General features: G+C 32.4%; 1 protein-coding gene across 1 annotated transcript in view; it reads left to right on the top strand.

The window, feature by feature from the left end:
* The first annotated feature begins 4,261 nt into the window (after window positions 1-4,261).
* LOC141454376 (katanin p60 ATPase-containing subunit A-like 1) overlaps window positions 4,262-21,849 on the top strand; it is a 30,901-nt gene continuing 13,313 nt past the window's right edge. The window contains exon 1 of the mRNA XM_074128530.1: window positions 4,262-4,371. The gene's annotated coding sequence lies outside the window, so the exon portion shown is untranslated. The remainder of the gene's footprint in view (window positions 4,372-21,849) is intronic.

Raw genomic sequence — 21,849 nt, forward strand, 5'->3', positions numbered from 1 at the left:
CCGATGAAAAGGATGGATCTCTTGGGAGGTTGTTTGGCACCCACTAACCAAAAAACCTGTCGGTAGTTCCAAAGACTACCGTTTCCATCAACCCCTCTTGGAGTTTAAGAGCTAGGGAAGTCGGTTTATTAGTCCAAATGTATATCCCTTTAGTCAGTGTTGTGGTCTAACTTTTCATGTTTCCGCCGATAACTGGCAGCAAACAAAAAAAAACTACCTACGTGTTAATTAATAATTGGCAAAAATAGAAGATTCGAAATTGCAAATCAAGCAATAATTTTTATTTATACCGGAATATTGATGTATGAGTTTAATTAAATTGAAGATATTATTAAAATATTCTCTGTTTCGTTTAGTGTATTTCACCCAGTCATAAATAATGCAAGTCACTATAGAAGAGTTTAGTAAGTTTTAAGTGCTTTGTGGCATGACTGCTGTTATTGACTTCGGACATTCCAAGTGTAGTTTGTACATCACAAAAATGATCTTTTGTTTTCAATAATTTTATAAACTAGAAAGACATTATTTAGTGAATATTTTCTACATTTTGTTTGGCTGTAAGATAAAATGTCAATGAAAAAAAAAAAATCTGCATTTTGTAAAACGAAATGCAGTGTTACTGTTTACAGTCATATGCAAGCCCAGTCAGTGCATTAGCCCATTCTGCTAGTGAGGTCTACTTTTTTTCATCACCTTTCTAGGACATTCTAGTGAAATGTCCTGCCCATTTACTGAGCCTTATTCTTTGTACATGACCGGCTTGTCGTAGAAGTCCATAATCACCAGATTGGTATTTTTACTCCAGCTCAGGGCATTCTTTTAACTGGACACAATTCTTCGCAAGAATCTTTATTGAGTCCTCTCATTGCTCCAAGAGATTGAATGGACAGATCGATAGGTGAGCACTGTGCAAATTAAGGTCGTATTTTCAAGTCTCTAGAAAGAAATCGACGTTTTGCCTTAATCTGTTTCATTCTGTCAGGAGAGGATACGCAAAAGGACGCTCTTTGATGAAATTGCTAATTACCTTAATTACCAAATTAGATAAATGGCCTGCTTACTGTTCAGTATGAGAGCATAAGTAATTTGCCTCTTGGTTTCATGTTCAGGGCTCATTTTAGTGAAGACTAAGGCTACTGCAAATAGTTGCACTTTCTCATCTCCCTTATTTCTCCAACAGCTCTTAGATACCTTAAGATTCCTGAAATGTCGAGTCTTTGCAACAGCTTACTTCGATTTCAAATTCATCACCAATGTTCACATTAACTTTAGCAATCATTATAGCCTAATCATAAGACTTTATAAAACGAACCAAGATAGCTTGGGAAATGTTAGGTCTTCTCTTTTAGTAGTAGGTGTGATAAATTACAAGTGCAGTTGTATAAAAGTGAAAAAGAACAATCAATCTGCAATTACCTAATAACGCTTGACGAATGAATAAAAGACGTAACTATTAAATTATTAAATAATGTGAATAAATTACGAATCCGTAATCAGTAATATTATAAAAACAAGATTATCATCGTAAAATGTTATACCTTAGGAAGTGAAAAATATGTACACATATCCCCCCTATATAAACTAATTACTATTGTTTATAAAATTAGAGTAGAGTTATTTCAATACAGTTAAGAGGCGTAACAGTGGTATTGGTGCCCGCTAATTGGGCTTGTGAACTCACATAAAATTGCGTAATAGCTTCCATTGTCTTCATTCATGTTAACATGTAATAAACATTTACACTTTGACTTGAAAGTTTTGATAATAAAGGTGGGCAGCAGAAATCATTTTTATGTTAACATTCTTGCTTCTTACTTCTCTCAAAATAATTTTGCCCTTATTTAATATCACCATACTGAAATCAAGAGAGTATAGTCAAAATTGCAAACTGTTGCAACTTATTAATGCGTATCAAGTGTTCTGTACATAGAACTAATTGTTAGCTGTATTTATTTAAAAATAAGGTTAATTTTTGGTCTAAGCCAGGTATACTTATAGAGAGCTATTTATTTCATCTATAATGTACCAACGAAACAGCGATAGATTCTTCCAAACCTTCGAAGAATTACTAAAGCTTACAAAGTTGTTGTATTTAATGTTTCTTTTCTTATTGAGGAGTAACTTGTGTATTAAAACTAAATGTACACCGTGATCCACTGATATCTCTCACAACGAAGCAAGGAAATAGTTGAAAAGAAGATAGCTACAAGACAGTACTGTGGAATCCATCTACCCCAAATTCCCCTTATTATATTCTTTTTTCCGCGGTTCTTAAAAACAAAAATATGCTAATAGAAAACATTGGCCAATTTTAGAATTGAAAAAAAAAAATCTTTATGCTTAACAATTATCTCTCTGAATGCTTTTTGCCATTTCCAAAAGTGACGAAAATCTTTCAAGTTTCATCATACATTGAAACTATTAGTAGCAATTATTTTAAGGCATTAATTAATGCTTGGGATTTACAATAACTGCCCCCACAATCTTTATGCATAATTTTAATGAAGTGATAAACCTATAGAAATTATGATAGGGAACATCCACGCGGCCTACAAAAAGATTTACTTAAAGTGTGACTCCTTTATGTTTTACGTGGAAAGATTAATTTCTACTAAATGAAATAATTCATTTAAACACAAAAAAATGAGTAATACAGTTTTATAGAGCACGCCAAGGATGTCTGGTAATTGATATAATAGCTTGAGCCCTCCCAAGAAAATTGACTGGTTACACCCACATTAGATTTTACAATTTAATATAATGTATGAACTCATTTTTATACTCTATTTTCTATTATGCTCTGTGTTTAAAATAATTGATTGTATAAACATCTTTGACGGATTTTAATATATAAATATTTAACGAATAAAAATCCGCCTATGACTGCCCAATATGTTGGAACTTTATGCATGACTTTAATGAGAGTTTTTTTAAAAATTATTATTTTAACCGACGTAGCAGGTCGAAATTTCATCCATCATTAGAGTTAGACTAAACAGCTTGGTATAGGGACTTCATTTACGTGTTAGTTTTGCACCTGAGGGAGGTTACACCCTGCCTTATTTGGATTTGCTGCATGATTTAACTTTAATAAGTCAACAAGAGCAGTGCGAGAGAGTGACGTAAGTGAAGTCAAAATGTTGGCTCCAAATAGATTAATCTACTTTGATGAAAGTCTGAAACCGTTTAGAGACATGCGTGCTAAGACTAAAATCAAAGATATTATCCAGCAGAGAGGAACTAACCACATTTTCGAAAGACAGTTTGTTAAATTTTCAAAAATTACCCAAGAAACAGTTAGTAAAATTCGCCGCTGGTCGCATTAACTGTCGTGGCCCTTATTACTTATTCCTTAGGAAAGGATCAATCCTCTTTAGCAACCAAATGGGCCATATATAGCTAACTAAGCCTGTTTTGCCTGAGATGTCCTAGAGTTCGCACTTAGAACCTGCACTAGTGGTTCATTAATCTCAAGTGATGCACATATCTGCATCGCTGCAGGTTTTTTGAAATAGCAGCTAGACTACTATTACAATCATTGTCGCTTAACTTACTTTTTTCTCTCGCTAGAAGTTGGTAATCCTTGTATTTCAATTTTGAAGGGATTCGTTCAACATGTGTGTTTTAAGATTACTTATATCTTAAGATCGCACATCCTTTGCACAGATATAGGTCTACCACTTGTATGCATAACTTTATCCAGGGACATTTTATTAAGGGTACTTAGGTGTTGGAGAAGAGGAATATTTTGTCTCTTATGTTTCATTTTCAGTGCAATACACGGCCTAAGTATGACGTTAGTTGAAAAGTAAATATGTTCAGAAAATTCGGAGTAAAAAGAAAATGAACGAGTCACAAGCATCAGAATTATAACAGACAGTCATGGGAGTGTTCGCGCCAAATTAATTTGGCAAGTAACAGATCTAGTCTTAAGTTCAATAACACTTGGTCCACTACATTATTCCATTCAAGATAAACAAAAAAACAATAACTAAAAATGATTAGCTGAAATTATTTGTATTGTGTTTACAAAAACGTATTTGATGCAATCTTTCAGTAAACTTGTTGCACAATTTGTTTTATTGTTTGAATCTGTACGATAACTAGTGGCTGTCAGTGTTTGGGTTGATGTTTGATTTAAAACATGATTCTGATAGGAACTTTTGGTAGGGGTTGGAGTGGGGAGAAATGTAGATAATAGAGGGGGATGCAATAGTATCTTATTCATAGATAGCTTTTTTTTTTTTTTAAAGAAAATAAACAGAACAGTAGGAGAGCTTAGTGAGGCAGGTAGGTGGCCAGTGCAGCGCCAACACTGGACAGGCCCACACACCGCCACGCGCGCTCTCTACTGTTCGTTCGCAATATGCAGTAAGTCCACTCTAAAAATTAACTAACACAACTAAATTTAATAACTTGCTTCATAAGTACAGTATTTTATGTGTGTTTTAGATATTTCATTCTGATATTATATTACTCCCGGATTAGGTGGAAGGTTCCTGATCATAAATAAGTTTTTCACCAAAAACACGTTTTGAGTAAATTTTTTGTTACTTGTCTATGTCTAGTTTGAGCTGGTCAATCCCGTCTAAATTATATTTTGCTGTTAATAAATGTGACAAATTGTAGAATAATTGTTCGTAGTTTTTGGTGACTGAATCATTGTTCAAAAAAGGGAAAATGATTATTGCCGATAGAAGTCATAATTTTTTTAATATTTTTTGCCAAGCTTTCGTCGTAAGGGACTAGGTCATCTTCAGGGCTTAAGCTAGTATTTACAATTTGAACATCAATGGTTGGTGTGTCTTCTGAATTATTTTGAGTGCATCGATAATCGCGCTTTCGATTACTCGATTTATTTTATATTTGAAATTCATGAGCAAAACTTTTCAAGTCTTTAATTTCATATTGTTTCTGAGGGTGAATCCACAAATTATGTGGTAATGACAGTGCTTACAGTTCTCTGAGAACTACCAAAAAGTAAATTTCTTCGGGAATAACTCAAATTAAAGTTATTGGCTCAGGAGATAGGCAAATGTTGCAAGACATTGAAAATTAACTGATAAGGTTACACTCACATTGACATATTACACCATATCTTAATGGTCAGGGGAGGCCACTGTACAAGTTTAATCTTTCAATTTTATTTTCATTTTTTAGATATTTTTTGAAACGGCAAAGTCACAATATATACGCTAGGCATGTTTTTTTCTGAATGTAATTTAACCCGATCACAGTAGTAAGAGAATGTAAAAAATTTCTGCCCAACATTTCAACTGAAGAAGATTCTACAATATTTAATACTTCTTACATCTCCATGTAAAGGATGATTTTATAGCACCTACATACACGTTCTACAGAAAATATCCTCTAAAAAGTGAATACTTATTTTGGTTCATCCTGTAAGACTAAATCATTAAGAAAACAATTAGAATTCTCTGCTAATAATATGACTAATACAAAGAACCAAAACGACTTAACTAAATTAATTACTACAGCAACGTAATCTCCAATTAATAAATTGCGCTGATTTAACTTGGGAGTATTCAAATGAATTCACAAAACAAAAGGTTAAAACATGAGAAATGTTTTCACCTTGAATACAACCTTCCTCATCATCCCTGACCAACAAATTATACAGCAATATCAGCATTTATTTTAAAACTCTCAAAATCTACTGTTGGTCATGCAACTGACCAATGGTGCCTTCTTCTGAAATTACTTTAAAGTAAATTTATGAGTCATTTTTTCTAATAACTGGTGGAAATATTTCAGTTAAAAATGACTAATTACAGAGAAAGTATCGAGATTATCCTTTATTAAATAGGTTATTTTAACTTATTATAACCAAATATTTGAGAATTTATTGGTTCAATTGATCAATTGCTCATTTTGAGTATTACAAAAAATAATAAGCAGAAATTTGTTAAAAAAGTATCAATTCGATTCTGTAAAATTAAATTTGCGGTTATCCTCAAACCGAATATACCCTGTGTAAACTTAAATGTGTGCAATTGAAAAGATAATAAATCTTTTTCTAGAATTTCATGAGAAAGTAGAGCATTTAAGTTCTTCTATGCAGAGAATTGCCAGCAGTTCACCCAGTGAACTAACATTTATTGGGGAACTATTGTCGGTAAGCATGAAGCAGATATCTTCTGCGAAATCGTGTCCAGCTTGTACCGAAACCATTCTTCTGTCTAAGGAAGGCGTCCAGCACGTTCGCTTTGGGCAGTCTCAAGGAACTAATCTAGGCGAATATCAATCATTTGCCTCCCACGAGCAATTTCAACTTTGAGATTGCATATACTAATGAAGTGGAGTCCATGCAAATAGTTTATTGTTATAAAGCGTCTTTAGATCTTCATTCAGTGGGTCAATCAATAGACATATGCGATCTTTAAATGAATAGCTACGTTTTTTTTCTGTGGCAAAATGATCCGAGTTTTGACAGTGAGAAGATTCCAGGGTGAAAAGAGAAATTTTGAATTCGCTACTCGCGGTATTAACGGCGTATGGGATAGGGTACTACAGTTAGTGTATTGGGGTTAAGTCACCTCTGGTGTCTATCTAAGGTTAAGATCTATCGACAAGGTCTTAAGACCAGTTTTGATTGTTGAATGATCACGCTGGGTGCCATCTTTCAATCAGACAATTATCGAGATCTGAAAGAATTGTACGCATCTTTCAACAGCAAGAGAAGATAGAATGTTGGCGCTTTTCTCCCGATTTAAACAAAACAGAAAATGGATTGCAGATGATGAATGATGATGGCGCGTAAGTCGTACTCTTCAATCAACAAGTTTAGGGTGGTAGTATCACAAGAGGGCAGCGGCCGCTTCATTCAAAAAATGCTCGAATTAGAGAATGTGTTGTTATTAATCATTATGACTTAACCCATTATTAAACTGAATCCATTATTTCATTCTCCCTTCTATTAAAGTAATTTACTACTAAGATTAATAAAATTAATAATTACGGTGAGGGGCATTTGAACAATTTCAGATTTTTGAAGATTTGAAAAGCAGGAAATGATTTTTATAAAAATAAAATCTCAAAGATGATTCTACAGAATTTCGGTGCGATGAGCTTAATATAAGTAAAACCCTAGCATGTTCTTGGGTTTTTATTTTGTTTTGTAAATATTATTGAACGTTTTGTGAAGGCGAGTTACTAAGTGTATTTAGTAGGTCGAGGGCAGTGTGTCATGGACTCTGAAATACAAAATTATATCGATAAATAAATTAACTTCGGCAAGAGCCGAATGTAATACATATAAATAAACACATTCATCATACGCTTATTCTAAAACACAGATTATTCTTATCAAATCTGAACACAAACATTGATAAGGTAAATTGCCAGGGTAGAGGACCTTTGACAGGCTGATAGATGACTCACACTGAACACAAACCATATAAGCTAAAGAAGGGGAACACGGTGCGACCTTCCAAGGAACAATTTGGTCCCCTCTCTAATCTACACTAACCACGCACCTTAATAATATTAACTTTAAAAAAAAACGCTTTCTTTATCTATCAGCGATAAACAATATCGGCAAAAAAAAAAAGTTATTTCACTGGAAATATAATATTTTTGAGATTCGTTGAGTGGTTTTGTGACGTCAACATAACATAAAAACAGGAAACTTTAGAAAGTTTATATTCGATATTTTTTTTTATGTGTTTAGCCTCCTAAGGGTAGTCATCCCTGGTTTTGGAGAGTATGTCTCGATTTATAAACAAAAGTCCTGTATCTCCTTTTATCACTCGCGAGATATCGATATCTACTTTTCAATATAATCACGATTAATTTTATTTATAAACATTTTTGATTATAATATAATCAAATTATTATAGATTATTATATTATAGATATAGATAAATGGTGTAGAGCAACGCATGCCACTCTACTAACCTGAAAATCAGAAAGACTAATGAATAATTTTTTTTCTAAATGGATTTTGTCATTTAGGAATTATCATTTTTGTCTTAAGTCGTACTTTTACAAAGAAAATGACGAATGAAAATAGAAAATTTTGGTCAATTTTAAAAACAAAATTAGGGAAGGATGTAGCCTAACAGGTTAGCCTATTTATTCTGGATTCCAATGCGGAGATCTCACGTTCGAATCCGGTTGCGGTTCTTTAGATTTGCTCATCCTAAGAGATTCTTACAGTTCAAAGGCCGGCAGTGCACTGGTAAAAGCTCCGGGCGCAAATGACCTCAGATGTTGTCGCGCCTTAAATTAAAAAACAAAAACAAAAAGCTGATTTTGTATACTAAAATATAGAACAGCTGAGGATCCACTAGTTTTTATCGATTTTTTTTTTATCGATCAATTTTCATTTTTGTTTTGATTTTAATTTTTAAAAAATTCGTAATAATTATATTTATAAAAAACTCTAATTTTGCAGTATAAAAACCCTTTACGGAACTAGCGATTTTCCCAAGTAAGCAATAATGTTGATTGTAGGCCATCACACACTTGAACCGTAACTTCTATTTGAAACAGCTTTCCGGTAAAATTGATTTTAGATTAGTTCCAGAGAGGAGGGGACAAAATCTCGTAAACTGTAGCATCTCAATATCGCAGCAGGTACTCTACATTAAAATTAGAAGATTTAAGTTCATTGCCTAAATTCTGGATTTGAACAAAATCGAATGTTTGATTGGAAAGATTGAAAGAACAAAAGAGAGTAAGTGAAACTCCCAATAACACTTAACCTAACCATTGATTCAACACAAACAACTCCAAGATTATGGACAAAGAAATTAACATTAGAATAACAAGGGCACATTGAGGTCGTATTGAAGGGTGCAGTTGGTAATAGGGCTAATTTCTGAAAATTTAGTATTATATTATCAAGGAAATCCGTTAAATTTTTTCCCGTTATGATAAGCGAATTTTAATGTTTCTCTCGATAAGATTTACTCAAGGCTTTCTTACAAAGCGAACTTACTATTAAGTAACAACTAGCCATCTAATACTAATGCTATGAAAGAACATAAACGAAACGGTTTGGCTCATTCATTTTAATTGCTAAAATAATAATACAATGCTTTCTCTCAATCAATGATGATTGCCAATCAAGTATAGTTTTTGTTTTTATAATGAAGCTAATGTTAGCACCAACTAACTATTGTACTTAATGTTGTCCGATATATTTCAACTTTTTAAAAATCTCTTATTTCTTTTTATGAGGTTACAAAATGAAAGAACTGTGGAAATAATGACAATACAATAATTGAATACACTATTGTTTGTTTGAAGCTGTTACAACATTTTCATGCAGTTCACGGCGTGGGATCGTGTCAATCATGGATGAGCAGCTGTTCTGCAAGGTGATGAGTAGAGGATGGTGTCATGGACACCCAGTTTACCATCTTCCTACGTAGCGCTCCACCTTCTAGATTATCTTCTACAAATCTTTAGTTCTTATTTCTGAAGAATGCACCTGGTACTATTGCCATTTCCTTTATCATTATTGTTTCTTCTTAATTGATTCTATTCACTTAGGCCACAGTTGATTCTTCAATGTTTATACTTAGCAATATTATTATTATTATTTATTTATTGAAAATATTTACAATTCATTTATGAAAGAAAAAAGAACTCTACATAAAAATATTTGTACTGACATAGCAACGGCTGTCTGTCAGGAGTGCTGTTAATACAACAAATAAGAAAAGAAAAAGAAAAAGAAAGTTTACCTAAGAAAATAAAACTTTACATTAACACAAAGAAGGAAAACTGTGAATAAATTCTATATAAAAGAAAAAATAATTAACAAATACATTTTTTGTTTATTTTACATTTTTTATTTTAGGTTGTATAATTAAAAATTGAAATTTTCAACTAAATATGACCGGTAAAGTGTAGCTTCGTTTAGGTATCTGGTCAGAGCTGCCCAATCTGCACCATTCAACCATACTATCATTTCGTCTCTCGTTAAGGTGAGGCCACCCAAACACTTTTTCCTTATTCCCGCAAGAACCCTACAGCGACCTAAGAAATGGTACACATCCTCGTCCTCACGAAGGTTACACATAGAGCAGGAGTAGTCTTTTCCCTGGATGAAAGGTTTATAATTTAAATTAATAAGTTCTCCTCTTATTTTGAATATATTACTAATATTGGAGACACGCATACCCAAATTTATATAGTCTACATCCAGGGAAAGTTGCTTGTAAATATTATGAAATACCCCTTTCAAAGCTTTATCTCGGTAATCCGACCGATAGATTTATACTTAGCAATATTTAAATAATTACAACTTTATTTTTCCTTTTCTTTGGCAATAGAAGCTAAATCAGCAAAAGTATTCCCTTAGTGTTCAATGGCTGTTCTTGCAGCACATTTTCAGACCTTATCATCAAATCAGCTAATGGTTGATTTGATCATTAGTTTAATGGTGACATCAGAAACAACCATTAAAAACACATATCCAAGTGGAATGTCCAACTGCCCGACCAACTGCCTTCGTTTAACATTCAAGGCAACTTGTACTGCACTAAGCATTGTACACAAGAGCACACTAAATGGCTTACTTAGTGATAAAGCTTACTTAAATCTCCTTTTGATTACTGCCCGAGGTTATCCCACCTCAAATTGTTTACTTCGCTTAATAATAAATCTTGACGTTTCTAGTGTTTTGGTTGATAACACTCAAATAAGTATTTATTTAATAGATTTATAGAGATTCCTTCACCTTGCGTTTCCATTACATTTTCTTTGTATTCACACATTTCTACCTAAAGTTTGAATCCAATCACGCAAGTAAGCCATCAGACAGAACACTCAGATAACAAATTGTAACTACTAGTGAGATGGCCCAAATCTTTACATAAATAAACGTTTAAATTTCACAAAAATAATGAGGAAAACTACGGCTAAATCTTCCGTTCTTCCACTAAGTAAGTATTGATTTGTGTCAGATTATCCGTATTTTTTTTTTTTTTTTTTTTTAATCCAGGGAAATATATAAATTAAGATGTTCTCGTAAGCAATGATGTCAATGACTATAGATCTGATTCAATTTTCGCACATAATTCGTTCTCGTTTTCATCAATTTACAACATCATTAACATTATTCGTTTGCATTTAGGCATCATAATGCTAAACCAGCAGGCCCTTAAATTGGGTTGGAACCAGATTAGTCTGGATAACTATTCCAGCTTCTAGGATTGTTTAGGGAGCACCTTCACAACTAACTTAGAGCCCCTATAAGAAGGAGAAGAAACAGTCTCTCAAATGTGGTCTTGATAGCGTTCCAAACGCTAGCAATTGCTTGTTCTTTGGCACTTTAAAGAATTAAGACTACCTTAAGAAGATTTTCTCACCTTAGGAGCTTCTTACAGCAGTTCATTGCCTGGTGATAGTAAGTGTTCAACAGTAGCTACAATATACATCTGGCTGCCAGCAATGCATTAGAAAAGACTTAGGGCGCTAATGATCTCGAGATATCGACGTTCCTTAACTGAAATATAATTATAATATTTTTAATCAGAGAGAACAGAATAAAATGATTTCCAGAAAGTTGTTTACAGCGCATTTAAACAAAGTTCACATTTTAATAATAACATTAAAGTAAAAGATTAATTACAAATAATGTATAGGTAGGCTCAACTTTCAATACTAAAATTCAGTGCTAAATGTTTGTGTCATTATAACATTAATATAAAGTTGTGAAAGTATTTCAAATTAGATTTCTAATTAGTGTTTTTATTACGATTAAAAACTAGAAAAATGAAATATTGAAAAATGCTAGCTAGTATGAAATTTTGGATTGAAATTGGTTTGTTTTGTTCGGTATGTATGTTTGATTTGTTCACAATACAACATAATAATAATATTAACAAAAATTTTCTCAAATATTGGTGAATGAAACAAAGTATTAAATATTCAAAGGTCTGGAATACATTACATAACTGTTACTGTAATTTCATATTCTAAATATAACCACAAATAATATTACCAACAAGAGCGGCCCACCGATGTATATACACAACATACGTTTGTAGTTTCTCTCTTATTTTAAATATAGAACAATAAATGTAAAGCTTATTTCCTTTCAAACATTCGACAACAATACCCAACCCCATTGTAAGACTTCACCGTTCATTGTATACCCAGAAAAGAAAAACAATGCTGCGGTTCGTGGAACTACTTCATTATTGTTTCGATTTTTCGATGTATTAAAATTTTAAATCGCTGATCATAAAATTATAACTTTTATTTTATTGAATACAAAATTTTAAGATTCGAAAGTTAGAGTGAACACACCAGTACTTCTACTTATGATAAAATCAAAATTTGATATGAAACTCCTTAATCACATTTTCATAATTTCTCTTCAAACTGCGAATTTGTATAGAATCTTTAATATTGCCTAAATGAAAAAAAAATTAAAAATAATTAAAAAAACAGAATCATTGTTGCCAGAAGTTGTCGCTTTAATTGGTAAAGGCGCAAAACTAGAAAATTCTTTACATTTCAAATTAGTATCGGACTTAGTGTAACCTTAATCTTACTTAAATGGTATTCCTGCAGTTTTTTACTTTATTGAAATGCACTTCAGAGGGCAGCTGCAGTTACTTAAGAAACATTTAATCGATATTTACTTCGGAGCTTGGAAGTATCGGATAAAAAATGAGGTTCTTACGATTTTTCATTTTTGAAATATTTAGTAAGTTTCCAAAAAAAGTTCTAAGCAACTTTGAAGTTATAAATTATTCCCATCAGATTTTTAGAAGTAAGCAGACGTTCTTTGTGGGATGTAGATGGCAATTCAACAAATAATAATATGATTTCAACGAACTGAAAGACTTGGGCAATGATATTTCCCAAGCTGATTCTTGCTCCCGTGAGCCAAGCCTCTCTACAGATCATTCAGTGGAGAATCAGAACTTTTTTTACACATAAGCTCAAATAAATGCTATCACTTGTGAAAGTTTCGAATCATTGATAATACCAGAGATATCGATAAGCCTCCTACTATTATATGAACAATGAACGAGCCGAGATAGACGACCTATTGATCTCATGCTACACGCCATCACCGCTTGTCACATGAGTAGCTTTTAACTTTAAGTTAACCCATTATATTTTAAACCTAATCTATTTTAGGCTCAACCTTTCATTAAAAGTGAATTGTATGTTCATTCATTTATTTTTATTTTTTAAAGCCCAGTCGTAAAAAAAAGTGGTCATTTGACTTCTAGCAGTTAAATATGAAATAATGCTTTTTGGAATATCTCGTTCTCTGCAAAGGAAAGGCGCACAGTTTGGGTACTTTGCACATAAATAGTCCGGGCGGTTGCAGCTGTGAAATATGGTTCCTTTCTGATTTGCTTGAGTGGTAAAAGCTCTTCATAACGTTTAATGCTTTCCAAAGCCAACTCTTCGCAGCAGTTTCCTTTGAGGATTAAAAGTTCTTTTAAAGTACCATTTCAATATAATATAAGAACTTGACATCTAAGAAACAGTAAAGTAATCGCCTATTTTTTCAGGCGGGGCTTAACGTCCAACTACCAATTAGGTGTCGTGGACGGGGGCGGAAGCTCATACATTACTATAAACAATTTTTTCTAATAAATAAAAAGTCATACGCGGAGTTTGAACTGGGGATCTCCCACTCACAAAGCCACGCTCTTGATCACTAGACCAACTCCCGCGCCCACAACATACGCGGAAAAATGAATCAGTCACCAAAAACAATGAACAATAACTAAATAAGGACTCATTAATCATAATATTTTAATGATTCAATAAAATTTAATTATGTAAATAGGGGTAAAAAAAAAACAATCGTCGCAGGTTTTAACTTTTTTTTTTTTTGCAAATAATTTAAAGACATAATTTGAGTTCATTTGCGCTAGACGGCTTTTTAAGTACAGTGCCAAACTCCGGACAGTGTACTATAGCTCCAGATATCAACCTAACGTCACTAGGAAGAAATGCTAGAGATACTAGGAAGAGATAATATATTGAAGGGTCCTGGATTCGAACACAGCATGTAAGTCACTACGCTAACCACTAAGCTAATCCCGCTAAAAACGGACCTTTTGACTTCAGTACAATCGTAGCTGTAGTACCAAATATTAATTAATAAGCAGCAGTACCTTTAGGACGTTACTCACCTTATGAATAAATTCGTGAAAGAATAAAATAAGCAGCTATAGCGAGAGATATTTTATTGAATACACACAAGTTTCCTAACCAAAATGGATTCTTGAATGAGATGTACCCGTTGAAGGTCTCTATCCTTCCATGTCAGACCTTGACACTGACAAACTAAAGAAAAAAAAAACAGACTAAATATTGACCGTGAAATTGCAGTGTTAGTATTGGGTCCACCAACATGAAGTAAATCGGATCGAATTATACCATGTGTACATAGCTATAGCTAGCTAGCTATCTTCTCACCAATGCTAACTGATACGCTGGAAACTGAATTGTTTTTTATAGCATGATCAGATATCATATTGTTTCATATTTCTGTTTGTGAGCTATATTGTTGTATTTGGCAATAATGAAAGCTCTAAGTTCCTGATTGGTGTTTGATTTGTTTCAAATTACAATAGATATATATCATATGATTTGTAAAATATCGTCTGAATCAAAACTTGACGAGAAAACTGTTGTGAATATCAAATGACAATATTCAATAATATTTGCTACCATTGCATGTTCTCCTCAGCATGAAGCCGTGGATTAATCAACTGATTTTATTATATTTTCAAATCAATACATTTCGATGTAATTTAATTATATTTTGTGTATTAATAGTCGGTGATAAAGCCATGTTAATTGTTCTCATCATTATCTAAATATATAGTCGAACTAAAAACTGAATATGGATGGCATAAAAATCCTTAGGGTCTGCTCTATGTGCCCAAATTAAATCTACAGAAACTTCTCCTTCTAGGTTCTTCTATTCCAACTTATTTACCTGCCAAGACTACAATTTCGTCATGACCAGAAAATCCATAACGTTATTTAACGGAGGTTTCTCTACAAGATACTTGTTTGGGTTCCATAATTTGTATAAACTCTTAAAAGAAATTGCCTATAGTATACATGTGTTTGGTCCCGTGACAGCTGGGCGCTAAGTTCTTGAAATTTCCTTCAACGCCAACATATACCCGAACACCAAAACACTAATTTTTAAAACATTGAGTTGGCTAGAGAACTTCCACAAAATTTTCGAGCTAACCATTCTTGAATTCGACGCTTTAGTGGTGCACATATACATGTACACTTGAGAAAAATGTACACAAAAATATAGTTTTAAGTTTATTTCGAACTCAGTTGTCCTTGAAACATGAATTTACGAAATAGGAACACTCATTTTCTAAAATTGTTCAAATATAACAAAAAAGAGAAAGTGTTAATAAAATAATTTCTATTGAAGGATGTAAGGCTGTTATAATAATGAAATAGCTGATGGTTACACATTTAAACGTAGATAAATATTTATTTATAAAATAATAGATTGATACAATTGTCTGTTATGGAAGAGTAGCTAAGAATATCAGGAAGTGAAACCATTAATATCCGGGGAGTGTGTTACGCACACTTCCGGTACCAGGAACCGTGACCCCATGAACTCCAAATATCAATAACAGAGTAGGCTCTAAGATCACTAACCTTGTCAAATAGTTCTCTAAACATTTGCCACGCACCTAATAGTTATACTACACGCAGAATGGGGTAGCGTGCATTATAAATAAAACCCTAACTTTATTAAGGTGTGATTTTTCACAATGTAATTACCCTACATAGATATAAAATGAATAATAATCAAGCGAACTGTATAAAAAAATCAACATTGTTACCTTGTAAATGTTTCACCATCTTTTGATATGTCTGCAATTGATTTGATTAAATATAGGTATACTATACTCATCGAAATATTTATATTTTCCATAACTTTGAAGCCTAAATCAAATAAATAATCTTAATCAGGGAAACGATTAGCTAAGTGATTAGCATACTGGATTCCCCGCGCAGGAATCCTGGGATTCAAATCCAGCTTCTGGTCTTCCTAGAAGCTTCTTACAGTTCACTACCCTGTGATGACAGTACCAAGAGGGCACTGTTCGCATGCTGGCAGTGCACTAAAAAAAAAGGCTCCATTGGCGCCAATGATCTCATATTATGACGCGCCTTACTTGACGGAATATTGTATCATAATTTAAGAACTAGACTTGTCAAAAACAAACAAAAACAAAAACGTGTTTACAAGTAATCAATAATTAAAACTACTTTCACCAGTAAATCAGAAAAAATAAAAAAAACTGCCCCGTCTGGTGGAGAAATGCAGATTTGATTTCTTATAGATTATTAAGAAGTATTTTTACTCTCTCTCACTATATTAGCAACAAGAGTAAACATCGAGTCACATTTTCAGTGTTTGAAATATCTGTATTTAAGGTTCTTTAAAAAAAAAAAAAAAAAAAGTTTATCCGTGAATGGTATTTGTATATATATATAAAAAAAAATAAACAAGAGGAACCTGAAACTGTATATTTCAATTGAGTTCCTTCAAGGAAACCGACTGTAATTTTGCAATTAACAAATTCGCTTTAGTTACTAAAGTTTTTGCAGAAATCCGACTACTTCAAGTACCGCTTTGATGAATGTAATATTCATTTTCTGGATCCTTGTTACTAACTTTTTCTTTAAACATTCTATTTAAATAACTCAAAAGTAAACTTACAACTTTTATTTGAAACATATTTTTAGTAAAAAAAAAAAACATTTTGGACAGTTGTGGGAGGAATTTTGGGTAGTGTTCCTTCTAAGACATCATTTCACTATGAAGTATGATTTTACAAAATGTATAACGTTAGTAAGAATTAAAAATATTTCTTAAATTCGGAGTTTGATGAAAATGAATAAGCACGAGTATTCACATGAGAATATTTAAAAATAAAATTTATCGATTCAAGGAGAATAACCTAATGTTTCGTAGAGTATATTCTTATTTATTAACTGCGTAATGTTTACTACTAGTATTCCTTCTTTAAAAGTTAGATTCTATAGTAATATGTACTATGGTCGGCTGCATCTTTTTCTTATATTTCGTTTATATCTATATTTTCCATAACAAAAAAAAAATCAACCTACCTAAATATAAATTTCCATGAGCAATTAGAAATGTTGTAGAGCCAGGGGAATCCCCTAGTTGGAAATGTTCTGTCGTCAAATCGGACTCTCTCAGCCAATGACGTCCAAATCAGTTAAGTTTTCCGCCTTCCCTCCACTGATCTTGGAAAAACTAAAAAAACATTAAATCTTAAATCCAGTATTTAGAAACGGTTTTTTTAAAATAGTTTTTATATGTTCTTTTATAATTGTTATATTTGTAGAAAGTTAAACGAGTTTATTGGTTTAAACAAAATTTTTATTAATCATAAAATTTTATAAAATTAATTTGATGAGAAGAAAATAACTAATTCTTAAATTAAGAAATGAAAACTAATATAAAATAGCGTATCATTATTGATCAAATTAGTTATAATAATTACATAATTTTATGAGAAAGTTATGTTGGACCAGTCATGGAAAGTAACACAAAACAAGATGCCACTTGGTTCCTGTTTGAGTAGAAATTTACCATTTTTTTTCTTTTCTTTTATTTTAAGTCAATTAAAATTATATTGATGAATGGAGGGTTATACCCCTTCCCCAACAAATCATTACACAGTTTTTGCAGCAAAGAATCGTCTAACTTAAAAGTCATTATGGTATTAGGTTATAAATCTAGCGTGAATTGGTCATAATCATTGTCTAGTGGTGCCTAACTGCAAATGTTCAGACCAGCCATTATCTACTCCTGAGACGTGGGTCTTGTCATAGGACGATGAAAGATCATCAAAGAGCATAAGATAGGAAAATACTTCGTCAAAATTTCAACTTAAGTGTGACAGCGATCAGTAAACAATCAGAACCTTTAAAGAGCTCCTTTAAAATGGTTGGTCACGTTGAGTTATATGGAGCCTGAACGCTTCCTTGACAGAATAATGTGTGGGAGATGGGGACGACCTAGCGATGATGAATGATGCTGAGACTGCCTCAATGGAGTGTGGCAGCCGCTGACAGGGAAGAATAACGAATGATCTGTAAGGTCTGGCCTTGGAGGACCATAGCGCCGCAGAGGAGAACATAAGATTGTACATTTCACTGAAACAGTACTTTAGAGGGAAGCCTTCTCAACTACACTAATACTGTAGCTAATTTTCCCAGGCAAGTGTTTGCAATGAGTGTACCAATTTTAAAGAAAATTTCAACAATTTGGACTAAAATCGCGTACTTTTGACCGCGATGCAGCTTTTCCTTTTCATGTATTTATTTATTTATTAACGTTAATAGAAACACACGCCAATTTGTAAAAAACAAAACCTCAAAATATAAATATCTTCACTATCCAATGCATTACTTCCTAGTTGAGAAAATAAAAATATCATAACTATCCAAAAAGAAACTCTGAAAATGAGGCCGAAACGATAAAAATGCTATAAATTTAATAGATATTAATGATATGTTGCTCTAATATTACAATTTACATATATGAAAAGTAGCAAATAAGGTATAGCTGAGGTGGGACATTGTTAGATGTCTTGTGATAAATGAGAATCTGCATACAGTTTCGTGACTTATCATAATTAGTAATTTAAAATAGTACAATCTAATATCAATTCACCAGGAGAAATAAAAATGAAAAAAAAGGACTAATTCCTTATTATTTTTTACTAAATGATTTAAAAAAATTTTATGTATGGTGCGAAATACCATAATTATTGCAATATTAATTTTTTAAAGACTATCTTTTTAAGACCCTTGTACTGGCCAGGAACTACTATGAATGTAAATATCTTTTCAATTAAAGCAATTTTCTTAAAATCTCTCGAAGTCAATTTCTTAAAACTTATCAAGCTATTCAACATAATTTAAAAACAGAATGTTGCAGAAAAGTTCAAACAATAGTTTATTTGTTTAAATGGCATAAGAAGAAGTGATGGGTTTTTAGAAAAATATCCACCGTTCCTCCTGGTTGAAGAATCGATTTTTAAGTGTTCTACAGCTTTACACATAAAGTTGTCGAAATATCCTTAGTTTGTAGTAGTAATAATGGTAAAATAGAAATAGAAAATAGTATGTGTTCCATGAAGATTTTTCTCGCTCGAAGTCTTGGCCTAATGAGATTGGAACTTTAGCAGTGGTTATTTTTTTAGGGTAACTAAAAGAAAAAAATTAAACTAAATCTTTAGACGATAAAAAAAATAAAGTATATTTTACATTCGGACGTACGAAACTAGGAAAATATCAAATAAAGGAACTAATGAAGAATACGAAAATCAAACTAATTAAATCTCCAGAATTTTTAATAATTTGCCAGTTAAATAAGTCGTCAATAGTTTTGATAACACAGAGCAAGCACATCATTTTATGATCCCAACTTCTGACAATTTATTTGTAACCGACTAAAAAATAAAATATGTTTGTACTTATTAAATGGTTTTTGGAACACAAATAACTGTAATAATTTTGAAAAATCAAGTAAAAAAAAAATATATTGTACATCATAAAAAAAGGCTATGAAATAAACTTACCCAGTGAATCACAATTAGTCCTTTTCTTAACGAAGAATGTGCCCTGACAAAGAATTCAAGAGCTGTATTCTGGAAAAAAAGAAAGTTTAATCAGTAAGCACTTCCTATTTTAGGACGTTAAAGCCTATAGTCTATAATCGTTAAATATAATAGTTATTGATTTTTTAATAAATTACTCTAAAGATATCGATTTTTTTTATTGCTTTATAAACTGGTCTAACCTATTAAATCAAAGAATGTGATTTCATACAATCTAAACAATTAAAAGTGACAAACTGAATAATGTTGAACTAGGAAATATTCCCATGGCTTTCGGTTGTAAGGGAAGTACCTTCGCCCTGATGTTCCAATTACCTACTTAGATCAATGTCGCCTTAGGAACGCTCTGAAGTGACTTTTTGGCCTACGACCTAAAGAAAAATTAAAAATTTTAATGTGGATCTTCACATGATTCTCTCTTACTGCAAATTACAATTAAATTATGACAATTGTGGCACATTTTGTTATAAGTTGAATTATTTCTTACAGTTTTTTGTCCTTAACTTACATTTGTTTGACTTTACATAGTTTCTTAAAACTTAAATGTCTCTGATTGTATTGCATTCCACTTGGTTCTCGTTCTACATTCACATATTTTATGTTTCTATTCTATGTCCTCCAGGGCCTCCACCCTCCAGTTTTCTGGAATAATGTTTAAATAAAACAGATGATTGAAAATGAAAATGCTTTAGGCGTTTTTGAAGGCATCAAGAAGAAAGAGAAATTCATTTGGTAATGTCGCACTTAGGTTAACCAAATTTTCTCCGAGCATGGAATAGTTGTAGTATTACTTAACATTAGGCCCGCGATAGAACTTATGACTTAATATCATGGTATTTAAAGGAAGCAAAATATCAGATTTTTGAAAAAATGTTTGAAAAAAGTTCATGGTACTCACTGCATGAAGTAATTATATTCTATTCTAAAAAATATTAAAAGAAGTGAAAAACCTAATCAGGTTAGTGGCATTTGATGTTCAACAAACAGAAACTTAGTCCATCTGACAAAAATCGAAGTAGCTGTGATGTCTATTAGGCAAGATTTCACGATTTATTATTGCTCTTCCCGCAAAGGATTTCTGTTGCATGCAGGCACTTGGGGAGTGGCGATCCCACGGGTCACCACAGCACAGTGCACTATGCACACTCACCAGAATAGTACATACACATACTTCACACAATTACACAACTCAAAGGTTGGTTACAAATAGTACACAACCTAGGGATGCCTTTCCTAGAAGGCGACCCTTCAAGGAGAGTTTAAAGGCAGACGTGGAGGCCTGAAGGTGATGTCCCCGCTACTTCGCTAATGGATTGAGGCGATTCCTTGTGAGGTAATTCACATCCCCGAAAATTAAATGATTACAAGAAAAACTAAAGGAAAATCAGATGGATGAATACAAGATATGATTTGACATGGATCCTGTGAACTTTTTTAATTTTTGACAAAATTAATGTCAACGTTAATTTTTGTATACAAAAATATTTTCGAGATACGATCGTCTGTTTTACTAAAGAAAGTAACTCATCAATTCATACCTTCAGTGCTCTGTATAACCTTCTCTCTGATCTTACTATATGCTGTGCGGAGCGATGCATAGCGGCAAGATCACCGATGTATTTTGCTGCCATGCCCTTCGTTGACAATTAAGGTTCAAAAAGAAATTTTGATAACTCTTAAAAAATGGACGTCCTATTCCGAACTCCAGAATATGAATTTGTAAACAATTTTTTGAGCAGGAACCCTCTTCAAATTCTTATGTCTAATTAAGCACACGAGACTGAAACAGTTCTCGGAGTCTGAGTACAGTTGCCACCAGAAACCCTCTAAGACGTAGGCCTTCAGGCTGACTTTAATCTACTCTAGGAGTAAAATTTTTAGATAAGAGAATTATGTTACGGTGCAGATAGATTTAAGTTTGTACACCTTTCATTTTATCTAAATTACAATATTTCATTATTAAGTGCTAATATTGGAAAAGTTGAAATAACAGTTTTACACACAGCATTATTTTGCGAACACATTATATTTTTTTCAGTTACGAGTAAGATTAAATTGAATAACTATAGAACCATTCTTTGTAAGTAATTTCTAATAACTTTGTTAAGGAGAACAGTTTCCATAAATGTGAGGAAGAATGTCAGTACTGTATAATTAAACGGATGATAGTTTATCTAAGAAGAGATAATGG

This window comes from Rhodnius prolixus, unplaced genomic scaffold (assembly GCF_049639745.1).
Source record: "Rhodnius prolixus isolate KJV_2025 unplaced genomic scaffold, Rpr scaffold_1, whole genome shotgun sequence".
NCBI lineage: Eukaryota > Metazoa > Arthropoda > Insecta > Hemiptera > Reduviidae > Rhodnius > Rhodnius prolixus.